The following is a 26,471-nucleotide window of genomic DNA, read 5'->3' as shown; positions in this document are numbered from 1 at the left end:
CTGTCCATCACCAACTCCCAGAGCTTGCTCAAACTTCTGCCCACTGATTTGGTGATGCCATCCAACCGTCTTATCCTCTGCTGTCCCCTTCTCCTCCTGCCTTCAATCTTTCCCAGCATCAGGGTCTTTTCCAGTGAGTCAGTACTTTGACTGACTCAGGTGGCCAAAGTACTGGAGTTTCAACTTCAGCATCAGTCCTTCCAATGAATAATCAGAACTGATTTCCTTTATGATGGACTGGTTTGATCTTGCAGTTCAAGGGACTCTCAAGAGCCTTATCCAACACCACAGTTCAAAACCATCAATTCTTCAGGGCTCAGCTTTCTTTATAGTCCAATTCTCACATCCATACATGACTACTGGAAAAACCATAGCTTTGACTAGACAGACCTTTGTTGGCAAAGTAATGTCTCTGCTTTTTAATATGCTATCTAGGTTGTTCATAGCTTTTTTAAATATTTTTATTTTAATTAGAGGCTAATTACTTTACAATATTGTATTGGTTTTGCCATACATCAACATGAATCCGCCATGGGTGTACACATGTTCCCAGTCCTGAACCCCCCTCCTACCTCCCTCCCCATACCATCCCTCTGGGTCATCCCAGTGCACCAGCCCCAAGAATCAAGTATCCTGCATCAAACCTGGACTGGCGATTTGTTTCTTATATGATATTATACATGTTTCAATGCCATTCTCCAAAATCACCCCCCCTCCCTCTCCCACAGAGTCCAAAAGACTGTTCTATACATCTGTGTGTCTTTTGCTGTCTCGCATACAGGGTTATCATTTCCATCTTTCTAAATTCCCTATATACATGTTAGTATACTGTATTGGTGTTTTTCTTTCTGGCTTACTTCACTCTGTATAATCAGCTCCAGTTTCAACCACCTCATTAGAAGAGGAGCAAGTGTCTTTTAATTTCATGGCTGCAGTCATATAGATAATAATTTAAGTAATAGAAGAAAGTAAGATTGGCAAAGAAAAACATAGAGAAAGAAAACAAGACTAGGCAGAAATGGAAAAATCAAAAATTTTACCCAAACCTAAGATATTTCCAAAGAAACATAAACAAAATTGCCTAGATAGTAATATGGTCAAATCCAGGGGACAAAAAATGCAAGATGACAGTATTGTTTAAAATTGTCAACTACTACTGAGAAGTAAAAAGCTCACTGCAGAGAACTGAAAAGCAAGCAATAGAATTGGCAATTAGGAGATTTATTAGGGATATAAAAACAATATTAAACCTGTACCCATCTTTTCAAGGCTTATAATCTATTCAGAAACTGGTACATTATGAAATATTTCAATTAATTCCGTTAATATCTATTTGAAGACCCACTATAAGCTGGAAAATATAAAAATATAAGGCCAAAGTTAATAACGCAGACAAAAATTTAATTAGAGTCCTGCAGAGCAATCCTAATGTTTGCTTCAGTAGCCGAAGAAAACCCAATATGATCAGCACAGGAGTTTAGACCTGGTCTGGTTTCCAACCTGGATAAGTTCACCACCCTCTCCCAATTTTAGACAACAGGGTGGTTCCCAGCTCCCCAGAGGTCATCATATTAATGCTGAACTTAGTGCCAACACCTAATCACACCTATAGCCCAGAACTCCTAGGCTCAAGCGATCATTCTGCCTCAGCCTCCTGAGTAGCTCCGTATACAGGCTGCGCCGTTGTGCCTAACAGTGAAAGAGAAAACCTAATATCAGGTATTAACAAATTCATGGAATCTAGAAAAATGGTACTGATGAACTTATTAGCAGGGCAGGAATAGATATGCAGACATAGAGAAAAATGACTTGTGGACACAGGGGAGAAAGGAAAGGGTGGGACCAACTGAGAGAGCAGCAGTGACATATATGCACTACCATGTGTAAAATAGATAGCTAGAGGGAACCTGCTGTATAGCACAGGGAGCTCAGCTCAGTGCTCTGTGATGACCTAGAGGGAAGATAGAGTGAGGGAGTCGGGGTGGGAAGGGATATATGTATACATACAGCTGATTCACATTGTTGTGCAATAGAAAGCAAAACAACACTGTAAATCAACAGTCCTCTAATTGAAAAAAAAAAAAAAACATGAAAGAAGGGAGAACTATGATTAGGAAGACAGGAGTAGAAAAGACATTCTGTCAGGTACAAATTCATAAATAGAAACAATAATTGAGCTTTTGCCTATATTTCAATGAAAGAATTCCATTGTATTTCTTCCTTTGGAAACAAATATATAGAAAAGTAAAAAGAAAAGTGGGGAGAAGCAGTATCTAAAGAAATAAAATTGAATAAGCTTTAGTGATACATTCATAAATAATCCACTTAGCTTATACAATGTGACAAAATCAAGGAATCATTCAAAGAACAGTATGGCCATTAATGCAGTTGGAATAGAGTAATGCCTATTTTAACTTCATTTTTAAAGTATATTATGGTTTATTGGATAAAAACATTTGAGTATTATGCAATTTATTATCCAAATATAAATGATTCTATTAGTACAAACAAGGTCTCCAAATGCTCATTTTCTGAAAAGAAGTTCAGCAGTCCTGTTTATGTGAAGGTCACCTTAGTGGTGAATTATATGATTTTATTGCCTTGTTAAATGTAATCTGTATAATCATGTAATAAATCATAGTGAATGTATCTTATAAATAATACAGATAATCCTCAAAGCTATAAAATTAAAATTTTATTGTAATTACATGATACATTTTTTGATATATCACTGAATCCACACTGTAGTTCTCTTTGGATACTAAATTCTAAATAAAATGCTTTTTTCTAAATATTTAATTAAATTTTGGGTGGTTGGTTGTCCATTTTATATTTTATGTGTCCATACAACACTTGCAATATATGCAACCAAAGAAGTATTTGGTCCAAGACAGTCACGTGCCATTCATCCTCTAATGACTTTAAGTTGACAAGGTATCTCACAAATATCCATAATAATAGTGAGAACACATAAATGGGAATGTTAATTAGATTTAATGCTGTTTAAAATAAATGAGGAGTTAAGTAGCATCTTTAATGTGATTTATATGACTGATACTTAAGTGTCTGAACAATTTATATTTAATGGCACTTCATGGGAATTAAAATTTTTTAAAGTCTGTACTGATTAGAGATTTTAATTTATCATTGTGTTAACTAAAACTGAAATAATTGATTGCAATAAGTAGAAAACTTCTCTTGGCATCAGGCACAGAATTTTTTACAACCTTAAAAAAATAAAAAGATTACAAGCAATATCTTTACCCAGAAATGTACTGAGTGTTTTCTAGAGATGATCATATGTGAAATGATGGCAAATAATATGATTAAATATACTTGCAGTTTACGGTTATTCCAGCAAGACACATTTATGGAAAAAAATTACTATTTAAAAAATCAAATCAAACTTCCAGTTTCCAGCCAAATGAAAGAAATTTGGAAATCACCACTTTGTCCCAACACGAAGTGAATAACTGAACTGAAAAGTACCAGTTCTTAGGTCCACAGTAGAAGTAAGGTCACAGGGCAGACTATTTAATAATCTTCTGTTCTGGCTGCTATAACAAATGTCACAGGCTGGACAGCTTTCTTTCAAATAAAGAAACTCATTCCTCTCTGATAAGATCAGGGTGCCAGCATGGTTGAAATCTGGCCAAGGACCTGATAGCAACTGCTGACTTCTCTCTTAAAAGAGGGAAAGGGTCCAGAGACCTCTTGGCCTTTTGTAAGGGCATTGATCCCATTATTGGGAATCCTCATGACCTAATCACCTCCCAAAGTCCTACTTTCTAACATCATTACCCTGGACATCAGACTCACCATATGAATTGTGCAAGATAGTATGGGGTAGGTACAAACATTCAGACTACTTATAACACTACAGTGCAAAACTAAAGAGTCTAACAGGCAAATAATGAGAATCACAACTTCAGATCAGATCAGTCTCTCAGTCGTGTCAGACTCTTTGTGACCCCATGAATTGCAGCACACCAGGCCTCCCTGTCCATCACCAACTCCCGGAGTTCACTCAGACTCACGTCAGTGATGCCATCCAGTCATCTCATCCTCTGTCGTCGCCTTCTTCTCCTGCCTCCAATCCCTCCCAGCATCAGAGGTCTTTTCCAATGAGTCAACTCTTCGCATGAGGTGGCCAAAGTACTGGAGTTTCAGCTTTAGTATGATTCCTTCCAAAGAAATCCCAGGGCTGATCTCCTTCAGAATGGACTGGTTGGATCTCCTTGCAGTCCAAGGGACTCTCAAGAGTCTTCTCCAACACCACAGTTCAAAAGCATCAATTCTTCAGGGATCACAACTTAGTTGAGTAGAAATTCACAAATTGAAACCTCTGTGGGACCCAGTGCTAAAGTAGGAAAACCTGAATTGTAATTGACAAATTCCTGAAGTCTCAGTGTTGGCAAAACTGTGTCAAAGCTGCAGGGGTGGGGGGGGGGGGTCCAGTCTTAAGGGGCCTCACACATTTTTTCTTCCAGAAGCTCAACCTTGTTCTCACAGTAAATATCAACAGTATCCCTCATGCTTCCTGTAGGAGGAGAAGAGAAGGCATATTTAAAAGCAGAAAATCTGGAAAATAAATAAATAATTCTAAACAGATCTTCCAAGTTCACTAACTCAAAATGAATCAAAGACCTAAAAGTAAAGCATAAAATTATACCATACTGTAAGAGAAAATCTGGATGACCAGGTTTGATGATAGCCTTTTAGATACAACATCAGGGTCAGAATCCACAAAAGACAGAACTGATAAACTTGGCTTTGGTAAAATTAAAATTTCTGTTCTGTGAAAGATACCATCAAGTGAGTGAAAAGATAAGTCACAAGTTGGGAGAAAATATCTGAAAAATGTACATATCATAAAGGACTGTTAGCCAAAATATGCAAAGAACTGTTAAAACTCAGTAATAAAATGAAGAATCAAATTTAAAAATGGGAAAAAGACCTTAACAGACCCCTCATCAACCAAGATGTACTGATGGCAAGTAGGCATGTGAAAATATGTTCTACATTCATATATTACCAGAAAAATATGCTGCTGTTAAGTCGCTTCAGCAGTGTCTGACTCTGTGTGACCCCATAGATGGCAGCCCACCAGGCTCCCCTGTCCCTGGGATTCTCCAGACAAGAACACTGGAATGGGTTGCCATTTCCTTCTCCAATTCATGAAAGTGAAAGTGAAGTCGCTCAGTTATGTCTGACTCTTCACGACCCCATGGACTGCAGCCTACCAGGCTCCTCCCTCCATGGGATTTTCCAGGCAAGAGTACTGGAGTGGGGTGCCATTGCCTTCTCCACAATGAGATATGACTGTGCATCTAATAGAATGGCCATTGGGCAGAACACTGAAACACTAAATGCCAAAAAGGATGTAGAACAACAGGAACTCTTGTTCACTGTTGATAGGAGTGCAAGATGGCACAGCCACTTTGAAAGACTATTAGGCAGTTGTTTACAAAACTAACCAACTCTTAACCATATAAACCATAGCACTGCTTGGCATTTACCCAAAGAGTTGAAAATAGGTCCAAACAAAATCCTAACACCAAAATCTTACAGCAGTTTTATACATAATTGTCAAAGCTTGAAAATAATCAGGGTGTCCTCCAGTAGGCTAATGGGCAAAAGAAATCATTATACATCCAGATAATGGAATACTATTTGGTGATAAAAAGAAGTCAGCACTAACCTAAAAAATAATAGTATAGTTCAAGTGTTTATTCGGACCAACAAATTGAAACTTAAGGTATACACATTCAGGTAGAAATCTAAACAGTGTCCTGATTACAGAATAAAGTTTCAGGGTATCCATGGGAAAAGAGAGGAAGATGAGCTAAACCGCTTTTAAGAAAAGTTTATGAGTGCATGATGAGATAATTGATCACAGGAGGCTTTCATTGGTAAAACATGGGATAAAGATGTATTTGTACTTCATTAATTGTTCAAGTGAAGTGGTCCCTAGGTAACAGTTCACTTTTATCAGTCCTTTCAGCTAATTATTCTTGTTTCTTTGCTGACTTGGAATATACCAGGTCAAAGGTACAGAATACAGGACATAAAGGCAGTTGCTCTGGAATGGCTTCTCTGGCTCTATTTTGAATAGCTCTACCTAGCCTGTCTTTCACACTGATTAAGTCATTAAAAAGACATGGAGGACACTTCAAGGACACACATTTTCACGTAGAAATATGTATTGTTACATATTGAAACCTGTCTTCCATGATCCAAAATGTAATGTGTTGCTCTCACATATTGCTGAGAGAAGCCAACTGAAAAACCCACACACTATGTAACTCCGACAGTACAACTTTCTAGAAAAGGCAAAACTATGGAGATAACTGAAAAAAAAAAAAAAATCAGTGGTTAAGATCTAACTGATGGGGTGAGGAGAAATGATTTGGTGAAGCAGGAATTTTTTGTTCAGTGAAACTACTCTATGATATTATAATGATAGAAATGTCATTAAAAATGACAGAATTCAAGCTCACAGAATGTACAACAATGCAGATGAGTCAATGTAAGTCATGGTCTCTGGATGATAATGATATATAAATCAAGATACATTTGCTTGTGACAAATCTGCCATTCTGGTGGGGCAGGTTGACAATCAAGGATGGTATACATATGTGGGACTGGGGTAATCTCTGTACCTGTTGTTCAATCTTCCCATGAACTTAAAATTATCTAAAGTACAGAGTATAGTTTTAAAAAGTTGTTGTTTAAAATGACAAGATAGTAGTCATGAAGTTGTTAACATGTTCATTTCATTAAATTCCCTTCCTGGGTCACAGCATGAAGCTATGAACCATGCTGTGCAGGGCCAACCAACAAGAACAGGTCATAGTGAAGAGTCCTGACAAAAAGTGACCCACTGGAACAGAAAATGGCAAACTGTTCCAGCATTCTTGCCCAGAGAATCCCACGGACAGTATGAAAACACAAAAAGATATGACACTGGAAAATGAGCCCCCCTGCAGGTCTGAAGGTGTCCAGGATGCTACTGGGAAAGAGTACTGAGCAATTACTAGTAGCTCCAGAAAGAATGAAGCAGTTGGGACAAAGCTGAAATAACCCTCAGTTGTGCAAGTGTCTGGTGGTGAAAGTAAAGTTCGATGCTACAAACAATGATACTGCATAAGAATCTGCTCTGTTAAGTCCATGAGTCAAGGCAAATTGGATGTGGTCAAGCAGAACATGGCAGGGGTGAACATCACTATATTATGAATTAGTGATTAAAATGGATGGAAATGGGCAAATTTAATTCAGATAACCAATACATATACTACTGTGGGAAAAAAATCCATTAGAAGAAATGAAGTAGCCCTCATAGTCAGCAAAAGAGTCTGAAATGTAGTTCTGTTGCTGTGGTTCAGCTGCTAAGTTGAGTCTGACTCTTTTTGACCCCATGTACTACAGTATGCCGGGCTCCCCTATCCATCACCATCTCTCTCAGCTGGCTCAAACTCATGTCCATTGAGCCAATGATGACATCCTACCATCTCATTCCCTGTCACACACTTCTCCTCCTGCCTCCAATCTTTCCCATTGAGAGGGTAACAGGAAGGAAGGCTAGGGGTCCCCAAGCAGAGGAAATAGGCTGCAAGTGTCAGACCTTTTTTTCTCTCTCTTAATTGGCAGGAGGAAGCAAACCACAAGTGTCAGACATTTTTTCCCCCCTTCTCTATACAAAATTAAAAGATTTCTTTTAAAACTCTGTGTTGCCATGACAACACCTGGTTCCACCTGAACTTAATTTTTCTCAAACCTTGAGCTAACCAATTTTTCTTATGAAAATGTTTTTCTTAAGCTATAGTTAATGAACTACATATTTACCTTAGACTCTGTCTTTCTTCCAGAAAAGGCAACGACATCCCACTCCAGTACTCTTGCCTGGAAAATCCCAAGGATGGAGGAGCCTGGTGGGCTGCCGTCTATGGGGTCACACAGAGTCGGACGTAACTGAAGCGACTTAGCAGCAGCTGTCCTTCTTCAAGTCAGTTCCACCTAAGACTCAGAACTGATAATGTCTCTAAAAAACAGTCTGTTTTACTCATGGAAATGTTCTCTTAAACTCTGTTTATGAAACTATGTATTTTCTTGGAAACCTGCCTTTCTTCATGATTCATGTCAATTGTTTTATGACCCAGGATGATTCACCTTATGCCAAGGTTATCTCAAAACGCATGTTGTGAGTGAGGGGCCTGGTGCCACTCTTTGAGTTTTGAGACATTTCCTTTTTCTAATTAGCAGCTTGCTAATAGGTATATAACTTCTTGCTAAAAACTAGCAAGGGCAACTCTTTCTGCCCACTTCTTATGTCTGTGGCAGAAGCTTTCTCTATCTCTTGTATTCTTTAATAAATCTTTAATACACAAAAGCTCTGAGCAATCAAGGCTTGTAACTGGCCCCAGATCAAATTCCTCTCCTCTGGAGGACAAGAATCCTGGTGCCATTCACAGCTCATAGCAGCAACCTTTCACCAGCATCATGGTCTTTCCCAGAGTCAGCTCTCCAAATCATGTGGCCTAAGTATTGGACTTTCAGCTTCAGTATCAGTCCTTCTAATGAATACTCAGGGTTGTTGATTTCCTTTAGGATTGCCTGATTTGATTTCCTTGCTATCTAAGGAACACTCAAGAGTCTTATCCAGCACCACAGTTCAAAAGCATCAATTGTTCTGTTCTCAGCCTTCTTTGTGATCCAACTCTCACATCCATACATGACTACTGGAAAAGCCATAGCTGTGATTATATGGATATCTGTCATCAAAGTGGTGTCTCTGCTTCATAATACATTGTCTAGGTTTGTCTTTACTTCCAAGGAGCAATAGTCTTTAATTTCATGGCTGCAGCCACCATCCAAAGTGATTTTATATAGAGATACCATAGGCATCTCTATATAAAATCACTTTGGACGGTGGCTATATTATTCTTGTCACCATTAACTAATATAATGTAAATTGAAATAAAAAAGAGAGTTTTCACCTACCGAAACAGCAATAAAAATGTATGGGTTCAGGATGGGGAACACATGTATACCTGTGGTGGATTCATTTTGATATTTGGCAAATCTAATACAGTTATGTAAAGTTTAAAAATAAAATAAAATTTAAAAAAAAATAAAATAAAATAAAATAAAATAAAGCTACATCCTTAAAAAAAAAAAAAAAAGTATCAAATATAAAAAAAAAGTGATTTTAGAGCCCAATATCTAAAGTCTATCACTGTTTCAATTTTTTATCCACGTATTTGACATGAAGTGGTGGTACCAGATGCCTTGATATTAGTTTTCTAAATGTTGAGTTTTAAGCCAGATTTTTTTCAATCTCCTCTTTCACCTTCATCAAATGGCTCTTTAGATCCTCTTCACTTTCTGCCATTAGTGTGGTATCATCTACATATCTGGGGATGTTGGTATTTCTCATGGAAATTGTAATTCCAAGTTACAATTCATCCAGCCTGTCATTTCACAAGATGTAAACTGCATAGAAGTTAAATAAGTAAGGTGGCAGTATACAGTCTTGATGCACTCCTTTCCCAATTTTGAACCAGTCTGTTGGTCTATGTCCAATTCTTACTGTTGTTTCATGACCTGCATACAGGTTTCTCAGGAGACAGGTAAGGTGGTCTAGTATTCTCATGTCTTTAAGAATTTTCCACAATTTGTTGTGATTCACACAGTCAAAGGCTTTAGCATGCCAATGAAGCAAAGACTAAGAAGGTTTTCTGGAATTCTCTTAATTTTTCTATGATCCAAAAGATGTTGACATTTGATTTCTGGTTCCTATGCCTTTTCTAAATCCAGCATGCACATTTGGAAATTCTCGGTTCATGTACTGTTAAGCCTAGCCTGAAGGATTTTGAGCATTACCTCGCTAGCACATGAAATTAGTGCAATTATATAGTAGCTTGAACATTCTTTGTTATTGCCCTTCTTTGGGATTAGAATGAAAATTGACCTTTTCCAGTGCTGTGGCCACTGCTAAGTTTTCCCAATTTGCTGTTACATTGATTGCATCACTTTAACAGCATCATCTTTTAGGATGTGAAATAACTCAGCTGGAATTCCATCATTTCCACGAACTTTTTTCATTGTAATGCTTTCTAAAGCTCACTTGACTTCACACTCCAAGATGTCTGGCCCTGAGTTTGTGACCACACCATCGCAGTTGTCCAGGTCATTAAGACCTTCTTTATGCACTTCTTCTGTATATTCTTGCTTAGTCTTCTTAATCTCTTCTTTTTTAAATCCATACTGTTTCTGTCCTTTATTGTGTCCATCTTTGCATGAAATGTTCCCTTGGTATCTCTAATTTTCTTGAAGAGATCCCTAGTATTTCCCATTCTATTGTTCTCCTCTATTTCTTTGCATTGTTCACATTAGAATGATTTCTCTCTGCTTGTTATTCTTTGGAACTCAGTTGGGTGTATCTTTCCCTTTATCTTTTGATTTTTGCTTCCCTTCTTTTCTTGGCTGTTTGCAAGACCTCCTCAACCAACAACTTTGCCTTCTTGTATTTCTTTCTTTTCTTTTTCTTTTTTTTAAGATGTTTTTGATTACCACCTCCTGGACAATGTTATGAACCTCCATCAATAACTCTTCAGGCATTCTGTCTACTAGATCTAATTCTTTGATTTTATTTGTCATGTCCACTGTATAATCATAAGAGATTTGATTCAGGTCATACCTGAATGGCCAAGTCATTTTCCCTACTTTCTTCAATTTAAGTCTGAATTTTACAATATGGAGCTGATGATCTGAGCCACAGTTAGCTCCAGGTTTGCTTTTGCTGACTATATAGAGCTTCTCCATCTTTGGCTGCAAAGGATATAATTAATTTGATTTCAGTATTGACCATCTGGTGATGTCTATTTATAGAGTCATCTCCTGTGTGTTGAAAGAGGGTGTTTCCTATGACCAGTGTGTTCTCTTGTCAAAACTCGTTTAGCCTTTGCCTTGCTACATTTTGCACTCCAAGGCCAAACTTGTCAGTTACTCCATGTTATCTCTTGACTTCCTACTTTTGCATTTCAATCCCCTATGATGAAAAGAACATCATTTGGGGATAGGGGTTAGTTCTAAAAGATGTTTTAGCTGTTCATAAAACCATTTGACTTCAGCTTCTTCGGCATGAGTGTTCAGGCATAGACTTGGATTACTGTAATGTTGAATGGTGTTCCTTGGAAATGAATTGAGATCATTTTGTTGTTTTTGAGATTGAACCCAAGTACTGCAGTTTGGATTCTTTTGATGACTATGAGGACTACTGCATTTCTTCTAAGGGATTCCTGCCCACAGTAGTAGATACAATGTTCATCTGAATTAAATTTATCCATTTTAGCTTACTGATTCCTAAAATGTTAATGTTCATTCTTGCCATCTCCTGTTTGACCACATTCAATTTACATTGATTCATGACATTCCAGATTCCTATGCAATATTGTTCTTTGAAGCTTTGCAAGTTACATTCACCACCAGACATATCAATAGCTGGGCATCATTTCCAGTTTGGCTCAGCTTCTTCATTGTTTTTGGAGCTATTTTTCTGCTCTTCTCCCATAGCATATTGGACACCTACCGACCTGGGGGGCTTGTCTTATGATGTCATCAGTTCAGTTCAGTTCAGTCATTCAGTCGTGTCCGACTCTTTGCGACCCCATGAACTGCAGCACGCCAGGCCTTCCTGTCCATCACCAACTCCCGGAGTTCACCCAGACTCACATCCATCGAGTCAGTGATGCCATCCAGCCATCTCATCCTCTGTTGTCCCCTTCTCCTCCTACCCCCAATCCCTCCCAGCATCAGAGTCTTTTCCAATGAGTCAACTCTGTGCATGAGGTGGCTAAAGTACTGGAATTTCAGCTTTAGCATCATTCCTTCCAAAGAAATCCCAGGGCTGATCTCCTTCAGAATGGACTGGTTGGATCTCCTTGCAGTCCAAGGGACTCTCAAGAGTCTTCTCCAACACCACAGTTCAAAAGCATCAATTCTTTGGCACTCAGCCTTCTTCACAGTCCAACTCTCACATCCAATCATGACCACAGGAAAAACCATAGCCTTGACTAGACGAACCTTTGTTGGCAAAGTTATAGCCATTGTAAGAAACAGGTCAGCAGGTGAATGGTGCTCTTGAACACCTTCTGCGAGTACCACTCACACCTGTTCTGGGGACACTTTCCCCAAAGGATCAGCAAGCATCCAGTTCAATTTCAGATTCATGGGTTTGCTGCAGAGCAGATACTGCTTGTCTCACTAAGACAAGTTGAGCATCACACACCAAAAGACACATTGGGTTAAAAAACAAAAGCTGTAAAGTTTGGATCTTTTCCTGAGTTAGAAGCAAGAAAAATGGAAAGTTGATCATCAAAGCTCTGTTCCAGTTTTCACTACAACTTTCAGGAAATACCTGGGACAGAGGAACATGTTACATGGCACCAGAAAAATGGAAATAACAAAATCCAGGATTTTTTGAATCACTGCAATTCATATTTCTAATCCATTTTAACTAGTCAAGGTTAACAAAAATCTACATGCCTGATCATTGTAATTCATGTAGAGGTAATCATGTATATTGATATGTATGAAATCAAGATTTAATTTCTCAATTATATTCTCACTTTTGCTAATAAAAATAAATGTATAACAATTAAAAACTATCTTTGCATGGCCAAAAGTAATTTATTTTATTACCAGTGGTCTGTGAACCACACTGTGAAAAACACTGATATGTATTTGTTCCTCCTGAAAAACTTTTAAATAAACAGAAAACCTTATTATCCCAGCTTTACAGCTACATACAGGCATAATTATTATCTCTATACTATAATAAATCCTTGGTTTAAAATTTACTATGTCCTTAAGGCTCCAAATAGCATTCCTATAGCTCATGAGAATGAATTTAATTTAAAATAATTTTGATTAAAATGTAACAAAGCCAAATTAGACATGTGAAATATTTTAATTCTGTCTTCCTGTCTTCCACTATTGTCCCTCAAATTAAACATCAAATGAATAAATTTACTATAAAAAGGCAGGAGAGGTATTAATTTATGTATTCATATTTCAATTTAACATGACTTTTTTACATACTTGACATAATAGGTAACCCTAAAATTAGGTAATTTGTCTTTCAGTTTATTAAATCAGAAATTATTTAATGCTGTCTAAACTTTTACTTTGATTGTCACTCATTTATGAAAAAATATGCATGTTTAGCATGCTTCAATCTTTGATCAGAAGAGATAACATATGTCTAACCAACTCGCAGATATGATGTCATATCTTTCTGCTTTTCATACTGTTCATGGCATTCTCAAAGCAAGAACACTGAAATGGGTTGCCATTCCCTTCTCCAGTGGACAAAGTTTTTCTTCAGGCAAGAATACTTGAGTAGGTAACCATTCCCTTCTTCAAGGGATCTTTTTGACACAGGGATCAAACCAAAATCTCCCACATTTCAGAGAGATTCTTTACTGCCTGAGCCACCAAGAAAGCCCAAAATGTAGTACCTGAGTGCAATCTCAAAACTGACAGAACGATCTTGGTTTGTTTTCAAGACACACCATTCACCATCACAGTAATGCAAATCTATTCCCCAGCCACTAATGGTGAAGAAGCTGAAGTTGAATGAATCTATGAATGCCTACAGCATCTTCTAGAACTAACACCAAAAAAAAAAAAATGTCCTTTCCATCATAGGGAATTGGGAGTAGAGCATAGAAAGTCAAAAGATACCCCCAAAAATAGACAAGTTTGACCTTGAGGTACAAAACAAAGCAGGACAAAGTCTAACAGAGTTTTGTCAAGAGAACACACTGGTCATAGCAAACACCTTCTTCTAACAATGCAAGAGATGGCTCTACACATGACATCAGCAGATACTCAATACCAAAATAGGATTTATTACATTATTTTCAGCTGAAGATGGAGAAGCTGTATACAGTCAGTAGAAAAAAATATATTTGCATCTGACAGTGGCTCAGATCATTAGCTCCTTATTGCAAAATTCAGACTAAATTTGAAAAAAGTAGGGAAAACCACTAGGCCATTCAGATATGACCCAAATCAAATCCCTTATGATTATAGACTGGAGGTAACCAATATATTCAAAGGATTATGTCTGCGAACAGAGTTCCTGAAAAACTATGGACAGAGGTTCAAATCACTGTACAGATGGAAGGAACAAAATCATCCCAAAGGAAAAGAAATGCAAGAAAACAAAATGGTTGTCAGAGGAGGCTTTACAAATAGCTGAGGAAAGAAGAGAAAGGAAATGCAAGGTGAAAAGGGAAAAATAAATCCAGCTGAATGCAGAGTTCCAGAGAATAGCAAGGAGAGATAAGATAGCATTCTTAAATGAACAATGCAAAGAAATAGAGGATAACAATGGGATGGAAAACCTAGAGATCTCTTCAAGAAAATTGGAGATAGGAAGGGAATATTTTATGCATGGATGGACTGAAACCGTAAGGACCCAACAGAAGCAGCAGAAAATAAGAGGTGGCAAGGCTACAAAGAAGAACTATACAATAAAGGCCTTAATGACCCAGATAATCATGATGGTGTGCTCATTCACATAGAGTAAGATATCCTGGAGTCTGAAATCAAGTTCACTTCAGAAAGCATTACTACAAAGTTAGTGGAAGTGATGGAATTCCAGGTCAGCTATTTCAAATCTTAAAAGTTGATGCTGTTAAAGTGTTGTACTTGATATGACAACAAATTTGGAAAACTCAGCAGTAGCTAAAGGACTGGAAAAGTTCAGTTTTCATTTCATTCTCAAAGAAGGACAATGGCAAAGAATGTTCAAATTGACATAAAATTGCACTCATTTCATATGTGAGCAAGTTTATGCTAAAAATCCTTCAAGCTAGGCTTTTAGCAATTCATGAATCAAGATCTTCCAGATGTACACGCTGCATTTAGAAAAGGTGGAGGAGCCAGAGATCAAATTGCCTACATTCCTTGGATCATGGAGCACGCAACAGAGTTCAAAAAAAAAAAAAAAAAAAAAACTAATTCTGATTCATTCACTATGCCAAAAACTTTGACTGTGTGGATCAGAACACACTGCAGAAAATTCTTCAATAGATGGGAGTACCAAACCACCTTACCCTTCTCCTAAGAAACGTGCATGAGAGTCAAGAAGCAACAGTTAGAACTGGACATATAACAACTGACTTGCTCCAAATAGGGAAAGGAGTATATTGTCACAGTGCTTATTTTACTTCTATGCAGGGTACATCATGGGAAAAAAAAAAAAAAAAAAGGCTGGAAGAAGCAGAAGCTGGGATCAAGATTCCCAGGGCAAATAGTAATAGCCTCAGATATGCAAAGGACACCACTCTAAAGGCAGAAAGCAAAGAGGAATTAAAGAACCTCTTGTTAAAGGTGAAACAGAAGAGTGAAAAGGCTGGCTTAAAACTCAATATTAAAAAAACTGTGATCATGGCATCCTGTTCCATCATTCCATGGCAAATAGAAGGGGAAAAAATGAAAACAGTTATGGACTTAATTTTCTTGGGCTTTAGAATCACCACAGATGATGACTGCAGCTATGGAATTAAAAGATGCTTGCTCCTTGGAAGAAAAGCTATGATGAACCTAGATAGTGTATTAAAAAGCAGAGACACCATTTTGTCGACAAAGCTTCATATAGACAAAGTTTTTCCATTAGTCATGTATGAATGTGAGGGTTGGACCATAAAGGAGGTTGAATGTTGAAGAACTGAGGCTTTCAAACTGTGGTGTGAGAGAAGACTCTTGAGAGTCTTTTGGACAGAGAGGAGATTAAATCCATTGATCTTAAAATAAATTAATTGGAAGGACTGAATATTCATTGGAATATCCATTGGAAAGATTGATGCTGAAGCTGAAACTCCAATACTTAGGCCACCTGACGAATAGCCAACTCATTGGAAAAGACCCTGATTCTGGGAAATATTGATGGCAGGAAGAGAAAGGAGTGAAACAGGATGAAGTGGTTGGGTGTCATCAATGATTCAATGGCATGAGTTTTAACAAACTCAAGGAAATAGTGAAGGACAGGGAAGACTGGAGTACTGCACAGTCCATAGCATCACACTCAGACAAGACTGAGTGACTGATCAACAACAGGAAAAAATTATATAAAAAACATAGACATATGGAGGCTAAACAACACGTTAGACAGCCCCAAACCTATGGGATTCATTAAAAGCAGTGCTAAGATTGAAGTTCATGGCAATACCAGTCTACCTCAAGAGGAAAGAGAAATATTAAATAAACAACTTAACCTTATACTTAAAGCAACTAAAAAAAGAAGAAGAACAACAACAACAAAAAGAATGTTCATAGAAGGAAAGAAACTATAAAGTTCAAACAGAAATAAATGAAAAAGAAATGAAGGTGACTATAGCAAAGATTAAAAAATAAAATAAAAGCTTGTTCTTTGAGAAGAGGCTGGAAGAAGCACAAGCTGGAATCAAGATTGCTGGGAGAAATATCAATAACCTCAGATATGCAGATGATACCACCCTTATGGCAGAAAGTGAAGAGGAACTAAAAAGCCTCTTGATGAAAGTGAAAGAGGAGAGTGAAAAAGTTGGATTAAAGCTCAACATTCAGAAAACGAAGATCATGGCATCTGGTCCCATGACTTCATTGGATATAGATGGGGAAACAGTGGAAACAGTGTCAGACTTTATTTTGGGGGGCTCCAAAATCACTGCAAATGGTGATTGCAGCCATGAAATTAAAAGACACTTACTCCTTGGAAGGAAAGTTATGACCAACCTAGATAGCATATTCAAAAGCAGAGACATTACTTTGCCAACAAAGGTCCGTCTAGTCAAGGCTATGGTTTTTCCAGTAGTCATGTATGGATGTGAGAGTTGGACTCTGAAGAAAGCTGAACGCCGAAGAATTGATGCTTTTGAACTGTGGTGTTGAAGAAGACTCTTGAGAGCCCCTTGGACTGAAAGGAGATCCAACCAGTCCATTCTAAAGGAGATCAGAGATCGGTCCTCGGTGTTCTTTGGAAGGAATGATGCTAAAGCTGAAACTCCAGTACTTTGGCCACCTCATGCACAGAGTTGACTCATTGGAAAAGACTCTGATGCTGGGAGGGACTGGGGGCAGGAGGAGAATGGGACGACAGAGGATGAGATGGCTGGATGGCATCACCGACTCAATGGACGTGAGTTTGGGTGAACTCTGGAAGTTGGTGATGGATAGGGAGGCCTGGCATGCTGCAATTCATGGGGTCGCAAAGAATTGGACACAACTGAGTGACTGAACTGAACTAAACTGAAACCATTAGCCAGATTTATCAAGACAAAAAGGGAGAAAGTAGAAATCAATAAAATTAGAAATGGAAAAGAGGTTACAACAGACAACACAGAAATACAACAGATCATAAAAGACTACTATGAGCAACTATAGGCCAATAAAATGGACAACTTGGAAGAAATGGGCAAATTCTTAGAAAAATATAATCTTACAAAGCTGCACTAGGAAGAAATAGAAAATATGAACAGACCAACCCCAAGCATGGAAATCAAAACTATAATCAAAAATCTTCCAGCAAACAAAGCCTAGGACCAGATGGCATCACAGGTGAATCCTACCAAAATTTTTTAATTAAATTTATTTATTTTAATTAGAGGCTAATTACTTTACAGTATTGTATTGGTTTTGCCATACATCAACATGAATCCGCCACAGGTGTATATGTGTTCCCAATACTGAACCCCCCTCCCACCTCCCTCCCCATACCATCCCTCTGGGTCAGGCCAGTGCACCAGCCCCAAGCTTCCTGTATCCTTCATCGAACCTGGACTGGCGATTCGTTTCTTATATGATATTATACACGTTTCAATGCCATTCTCCCAAATCTTCCCACCCTCTCTCTCTCCCACAGAGTCCAAAAGACTGTTCTATACATCTGTGTCTCTTTTGCTGTCTCCCATACAGGGTTATTATTACCATCTTTCTAAATTCCATATATATGCGTTTGTGTACTGTATTGGTGTTTTTCTTTCTGGCTTACTTCACTCTGTATAATAGGCTCCAGTTTCATCCACCTCATTAGAACTGATTCAAATGTATTCTTTTTAATGGCTGAGTAATATTCCATTGTGTATATGTACCACAGCTTTCTTATCCATTCATCTGCTGATGGACATCTAGGTTGTTTCCATGGGGAAAACTGGTCAACCACTTGTAAAAGAATGAAACTAGAACACTTTCTAACACCATACCCAAAAATAAACTCAAAATGGATTAAAGATCTAAACATAAGATCAGAAACTATAAAACTGTTAGAGGAGAATATAGGCAAAACACTTTCTGACATAAATCACAGCAGGATCCTCTATGACCCACCTCCCAGAATATTGGAAATAAAAGCAAAAATAAACAAATGGGACCTAATTAAAATTAAAAGCTTCTGCACAACAAAGGAAACTATAAGCAAGGTGAAAAGACAGCCTTCAGAATGGGAGAAAATATTAGCAAATGAAGCAACTGACAAATAACTAATCTCAAAAATATACAAGCAACTCCTGCAGCTCAATTACAGAAAAATAAATGACCCAATCAAAAAATGGGCCAAAGAACTAAATAGACATTTCTCCAAAGAAGACATACAGATGGCTAACAAACACATGAAAAGATGTTCAACATCACTCATTATCAGAGAAATGCAAATCAAAACCTACCAAAAATTTTTAGAAGAGTTAACACCCAACCTACTCAAACTCACCCAGAAAATTGCAAATAAAGGAAAACTCCCAAATACATCCTAAGAGGCCACCAACATCCTGATACAAAAACCAGATGAAGATGCCCCCAAAAAAGAATATTATAGGACAGTATCACTGATGAACATAGATGCAAAAATCCTCAACAAAATTCTAGCAAACAGAATCCAGCAACATATTAAAAAGATCATACATCATGATCAAGTGGGCTTTATCCCAGGGATGCAAGAACTCAACAATATAGGCAAATCAATCAATTCAATATATCATATTAACAATTTGAAAGATAAAAACCATTTGATTATTTCAATAGATGCAGATAAAGCCTTTGACAAAATTCAAAACTTATTTTTGATACACTCTCCATAAAGTAGGCAAAGAAGGATCATCTCTCAACAATAAAAACCATATGTGACAAACCCAGAGCAAACATCCACAATGGCAAAAAAAAACTGAAAGTGTTTCCTTTAAAATTAAGAACAAGAGAAGGGTGCCCACTCTCATTACTAGTATTCAACATACTTTTGGAAGTCCTAGCCACAGAAAACAGAGAAGAAAAAGAAATAAAAGTAATCCAGATTGAAAAAGAATAGTAAATCTCTCACTATTTGCAGATGATATGATTCTCTACATAAAAAACCCTAAGATGCCACCAGAAAATTACTAGAGCTAATCAATGAATATAGTAAAGTTTAAGGATATAAAATTAATATGCAGAAATCCCTTGCATTCCTATATATTAACAATGAAAAATCAGAAAGAGAAATTAAGGGGAAAATCCCATCCAGCACTGCAACAAAAAGAATAAAATATTAGGAATAAAGCAACAAGAGACCCATATACAGAAAACTATAAAACACTGATGAAACAAATCAAAGATGACACAAATCAATGGTGAAATACATGATGCTCTTGGATTGGAAGAAACAGTATAATGAAAATGAGTATACTACCCAAAGCAATCTATAAATTCAATGCAAATCTTATCAAATATTTTTCATAGAATTAGAACAAATAATTTCACATTTTGTATAGAACCACAAAAGACCCTGAATACTCTAAGAAATATTGAGAAAGAAGAATGGAGCTGGAAGAATCAACCTTCCTGCCTTCAGACTATGCTACAAAGTCACAGACATCAAGATAATAAGGTGCTGGCACAAATACAGAAATATAGATCATTGGAACAAAACAGAAAGCCTAGAGATAAATCCATGCACCTATGGACACCCTATCTTTGACAAAGGAGGCAAAAATATACAACAGAGAAAAGAGTTCAACAGGTGGTGCTGGGAAAAGTGGTCAACTACATGTAAAAGAATGAAATTAGAACAATTTCCAACACCATACATAAAAATAAACTCAAAATGGATTAAAGAACTAAATGTAAGACCAGAAGCTATAAAACTCTTAGAGGAAAACATAGGCAGAACATACTGACATAAATCACAGCAAGATCCTCTATGACCCACCTCCAAGAGTAATGGAAATAAAAAAAATAAATAAATAAATAAACTAATGGGACCTAATTAAAATTAACATCATTTTCACAATGAAGGAAATTATAATCAAGGTGAAAAAACCCTCAGAATGGGAGAAAATAATGGCAAATGAAACAACTAACAAATAATTAATCTCCAAAATATACAAGCAGCTTGTATAGCTTGATATCAGAAAAATGAGCTATCCTATAAGAAAGTGTACAGAAGACCTACAGACATTTCTCCAAAGAAGACATACAGATGGTGAATAAACACATGAAAAGATGCTCAACATTGCTCATTATTAGAAAAATGCAAATCAAAACCGCAATGAGGTATCATTTGGTCAGAATGGCCATCATCAAAAGGTCTACAAACAATAAATGCTGGAGAGGGTATGGATAAAAGGTAACCCTCTTAAACTATTGGTGGGAATGTAAACCAATAAAACCACTATGGAAAACACTATGGAATTTCCTTAAAAATCTAGAAATAAAACTACCATGCAACCCAGCTATCCCACTACTGGACATATACCCTGAGGAAACCAGAACTGAAAAAGACACATGTACCCCACTGTTCATTGAAGCACTATTTACGATAGCTAGAACATGGAAGCAATCTAGATGCCCATCAGCAGATGAATGGATAAGGAAGTCATGGTACATATACACAATGGAATATTATTCAGCTATAAAAGGGAACACATTTGAGTCAGTTCTAATAAGGTGGATGAATCTGCAGCCTATTATACAGAGTGATGTAAGTCAGAAAGAGAAAGACAAATATTGTATATTAACACATATATATGGAATCTGGAAAGATGATACTGATGATCTTACATACAGGGCAGCAAAGGAGACACAGATGTAAAGAACAGACTTTTGGACTTAGTGGGAGAAGGAGAAGGTGGGGTGATTTAAGATAATACCATTGAAACACATACATTACTGTATGTAAAATAGACAACCAGTGTGAGTTTTATGTATGAAGCAGGAAACTCAAAGCTGGTGCTATGTGACAAACTGGAGGGGTAGGGAAGGGAGGGAAATAAGGAGGGGGGCTGTTCAGGATGGAGGGGACGCATGTGTATTTATGCCCAATTCATATGGAGGCATGGCAAAAGCCATCACAATATTGTAAAGTAATTATCCTCCAGTTAAAATAAATTATTATTATTTTTTTAATCATGACATCTGGTCCCATCACCTCATTTCAAACAGAAGTGGGAAAATGGAAGCAGCAATATATTTTCTTTTCTTGATTTCCAAAATCACTGCAGACAATGACTGCAGCCATGGAATTAAAACATTTTCTCCTTGGAACAAAAGCTGTGGCAAATCAATACAGCATATTAAAAAAGCAAAGATGCCACTTTGCCAACAAAGGCCCATATCGTCAAAGCTATGGCTTTTCCAGTAGTCATGTATGGATGTGAGAGTTGGACCATACAGACGGCTGAGCACTGAAAAATTTATGTTTTCGAACTGTGGTGCTGGAAAAGACTCTTAAGAGTCTCTTGGATAGCAAGGTGGTCAAACCAGTCAATCCTAAAGGAAATCAACACTCAGTATTCATTAGAAGAACAGCTGGTGAAGGTGAAGCTCCAATATTTTGGCCACCTGATGTAAAAAGCTGACTCATTGGAAAAAACCCTGATTCTGAGAAACATTAGAGGTTAAATGAGAAGGGGACAGCAGAGGATGAGATTGTTAAATAGCATCACTAACTCAATGGATATGAATTTGAGCAAACTCTGAGAGAGAGCAGTGGACAGAGGAGCCTGCCATGCTATAGTCCATGAGGTCATAGAGTTGAGCATGATTTCGCAGCTGAACAAAAACAACAATTTCATAAAACTATTTTAAATTAGTTATCAAAAATGTACAATGATGATAATTACCTTCTAGTGAACAGAGAGCATTAGGGTTTTTTCCCAACAATCTTTAACACTGCCCACAGTTTGATTTGATTTCTGTGAAACAAAACACAATATCTGATATTATACACCTTTCTATATAATGTAATTTTATCAAGCTTCCCAAAGTAATTTTCATCATCATGCGAAAAACTTTATTCTTTACCTCACATATTCCTCAAAAATTTTCCACTGCAATACACAATACATTGCAACAGGGGAAAACCCCAAATCACAGGAGATTTTAAATTTGTTTTCTTTTTATACTCAGGCATCAAGTACAAAACTTTAGCAAAATATTACAGATACTATTTTTAACAGATGAAGTCTAATAAAATAACTTTTAATAGTTGCCACTTGTACAGACTTGGAATACTAAAAAAAGTTTACATATGGAAGAAAAGTTATTCATAAAAAAAAGAAATAGTTTATAATTGAGAAAAAGTAACTTGAATTTTTGATGCTGAGGTGCATCAGTTCAGTTCAGTCACTCAGTTGTATTCAACTCTTTGCACCATGAGATGCAGCATGCCAGGCCTTCCTGTCCAAAACCAACTCCTGGAGCCTACCCAAACTCATGTCCACTGAGTCGGTGATGCCATCCAACCATCTCATCCTCTGTTGTCCCCTTCTCCTCCTTCCCTCAATCTTTCCCAGCATTATGGTCTTTTCAAATTAGTCAGCTCTTCACATCAGGTGGACAAAATATTGGAGTTTCAGCTTCAGCATCAGTCCTTCCAATGAATATTCAGGACTGATTTCCTTTAGAACTGACTGGCTGGATCTCCTTGCAGTCCAAGGGACTCTCAAGAGTCTTCTCCAACACCACAGTTCAAAAGCATCCATTCTTCGGCGCTCAGCTTTCTTTATAGTCCAACTTTCTCATCCATACATGACTACTGGAAAACCATAGCCTTGACTAGATGGACCTTTGTTGGCAAAGTAATATCTCTGCTTTTGAATATGCTATCTAGGTTGGTCATAACTTTCCTTCCAAGGAGTAAGCATCTTTTAATTTCATGGCTGCAATCACCATCTGCAGTGATTTTGGAGCCCCCCAAAATAAAGTCTGACACTGTTTCCACTGTTTCCCCATCTATTTCCCATGAAGTGATGGGACCGGATGCCATGATCTGAGTTTTCTGAATGTTGAGCTTTAAGCCAATTTTTTCACTCTCCTCTTTCACTTTCATTAAGAGGCTCTTTAGTTCTTCACTTGCTGCCATAAGGGCGGTGTCATCTGCATATCTGAGGTTATTGATATTTCTCCCAGCAATCTTGATTCCAGACTATGCTTCATCCAGCCCAGCGTTTCTCATGATGTACTCTGCATATACGTTAAATAAGCAGGGTGACAATATACAGCCTTGATGTACTCCTTTTCCTATTTGGAACCAGTCTGTTGTTCCATGTCCAGTTCTAACTGTTGCTTCCTGACCTGCGTATAGGTTTCTCAAGAGGCAGGTCAGGTGGTCTGGTATTCCCGTCTTTGTTTTCTTTGTAAGCCCAGGGACTGTATCCCACCAGGCTCTTCTGTCCATGGAGATTCTCCAGGCAAGAATCCTGGAGTGGGTTGCCATTCCCTTCTCCAGTGGATCTTCCCCACCCAGGAACCTGGATGTCCTGCTTTGCAGGCAGATTCTTTACTGTGTGAGCCACCAGGGAAGCCCTAATTAAAGAAGTATAGTGCTGGTATAAAAACAAGACATATACACCAATGGAACAGAAGACTGCCCCAAAGTAAACCCACAACTACATGGTCAATTGTTTATCAACAAGAGTGTCAAGAATACACAGTGGGAAGGGATATTCTCTTCAATAAATGGTGTTAGAAAAATTGGATATCCACAGGCAAAAGAATGAAATTGGAGCCTTATCATGTATATATACAAAACTTAATCCAAGATGGATTAGGCTTAAATATAAGACTTGAAACCATAAAACTGTTAGAAGAAAACATGGGAGCATTTCTTCATGACATTGTTCTTGGCAATGAATACTTGGATCTGACACTAAAACCACAAGCAACAGAAGCAAAAACTGACAAGTGGAAGTTCATCAAACTAAAAAGCTTCTTCAAGCAATGGAAACAAAGAGAGTACAAAAGCAAATACAGAGTGTGAGAGAATTTTTATAAACCATGTATTTGATAAGGAGTTACTGTTCAAAATATATAAAGAACCCATTCAATGTAATAGCCAAAAAGCAAATAACTTGATTTTTAAATGGGCAAAGGAACTGAATATACATTTCTTCCAAGAAAACAAACAAACAAATGACCAAAAGATATTTCAAAAAATTCTCAACATAACTCATCACTGGGGAAATGCAAATCAAAAATACTAAAGAATATCTCATACATTACCAAATGGCTACTATTGAAAAAAGCATTAGCAAGGATGTAGAGAAATAAGAACCTTTGGGCATTTATGATGGTAACGAAAAAGTAGGCAGCACCTATGGAAAACAGTATGGAGTTTCCTAAGAAAAAATTGAAAACAGAAATACAATAAGATCCAGACATATTAATTCTAGGTATTTAATCAAAAAATTTGAAATTAGGATTTTTAAGAGATACTTACATGCTCATGTTCATTGCAGCACTATGCACAATAGCCAAAATGTAGAAATAATCTAAATGTCCATTGACAGATGAATAAAGATGTAAGCGTTATATACATGGGATGGAACAGTCTTAGAAAACAGGGAAGTCATGCCCAATGTGACAGCATCTATTAACCATGAAGGCATTATGCTAAGTGAAATAAACCAGTCAGAGAAGAACAAATACTTCATGACCCAATTAAATGAGGTTTCTAAAATAAACATATAGAAGTAGAGAGCATAAAGGTGGTTGCCAGGGGCTGTAGGAAGGAGAAATATGATTCACTATTTTCTTTTAAAAAATTATAATGTATTTAGTTAATTATTTTTTAATTTTTTTATTCATTGTTTTTTTTATTTTTTTATTTTTTAACTTTACAATATTGTATTGGTTTTGCCATATATCAACATGAATCTGCCACAGGTATACACGTGTTCCCTCCTCCCTCTCCCTCCCCGTACCATCCCTCTGGGTCGTCCCAGTGCACCAGTCCCAAGCATCCAGTATTGTGCATTGAACCTGGACTGGCGACTTGTTTCATATATGATATTATACATGTTTCAGTGCCATTCTCCCAAATTATCCCACCCTCTCCCTCTCCCACAGAGTCCAAAAGACTGTTCTATATATCTGTGTCTCTTTTGCTGTCTTGTATACGGGGTTATTGTTACCATCTTTCTAAATTCCATATATATGCATTAGTATACTGTATTGGTGTTTTTCTTTCTGGCTTACTTCACTCTGTATAATAGGCTCCAGTTTCATCCACCTCATTAGAACTGATTCAAATGTATTCTTTTTAATGGCTGCAATCCCACTGCTGGGCATACACATTGAGGAAACCAGAATTGAAAGAGACACGTGTACCCCACTATTCATCGCAGCACTGTTTATAATAGCCAGGACATGGAAGCAACCTAGATGTCCATCAGCAGATGAATAGAAAAGAAAGCTGTGGTACATATACACAATGGAGTATTACTTAGTTAATTATTTTTAACTGTGCTGGGTCTTCATTGCTGTGTGACCTTTTCTCCAGTCGTGTGAGTGGGGGCTACATCCTAGTTGCAGGGCATGGGCCTCTCATTGCCTTGGCTTCTCTTGTTGCAGAGCATGGGCTTCAGTAATTGTGGTTTCTGGGTTTTAGAGCACAGGCTCAGTCGTTGTGGTGCTTGGGCTTAGTTGCTCTGCAGCATGTGGGATCTCCTGGACTGGGAATTAAACCCTTGTCTCCTGCACTGCCAGGTGGTTTCTTGACCACTGAGCCACCAGAGAAGCCCTGCTATTTTCAGTGGGCATGAAGTTTCAATTATATAAAATGATTAAGTCCAAGAGATCTGCTGTAAAACATTGTGCTCTAGTTAACAATATCATGTCACATACTTTAAAACAAGAGGACACAGCTTATGTTTAGTGTTTTTACTATATTAAAAATTATAAAAGTTAAAAATAAAAAATCTACTAATCTAATTAAGGTAAAACATGCCATAAAATATAAATACATATTAAAATTTGTTCCCAAAGTGAAAATGTTCAATTCTATTTGATTGATAAAACCTACTTTTCAATACCTGTATCTAGTTTATATTAATAATGTCTATTGCACTTTTCAAAATATAGAGAGGGTTTATGCTCAGCAAAGAGCAAATAAAGTAAAATGATATCTGATAAATAAAAGAGTTGAATTAATATTTTGAAATTGTTGAAATGTATTG

This window comes from Bubalus bubalis, chromosome 17 (genome assembly GCF_019923935.1).
Source record: "Bubalus bubalis isolate 160015118507 breed Murrah chromosome 17, NDDB_SH_1, whole genome shotgun sequence".
NCBI lineage: Eukaryota > Metazoa > Chordata > Mammalia > Artiodactyla > Bovidae > Bubalus > Bubalus bubalis.
The sequence above is the reverse complement of the archived record's forward strand: the minus strand, read 5'-3'. Positions refer to the sequence as shown.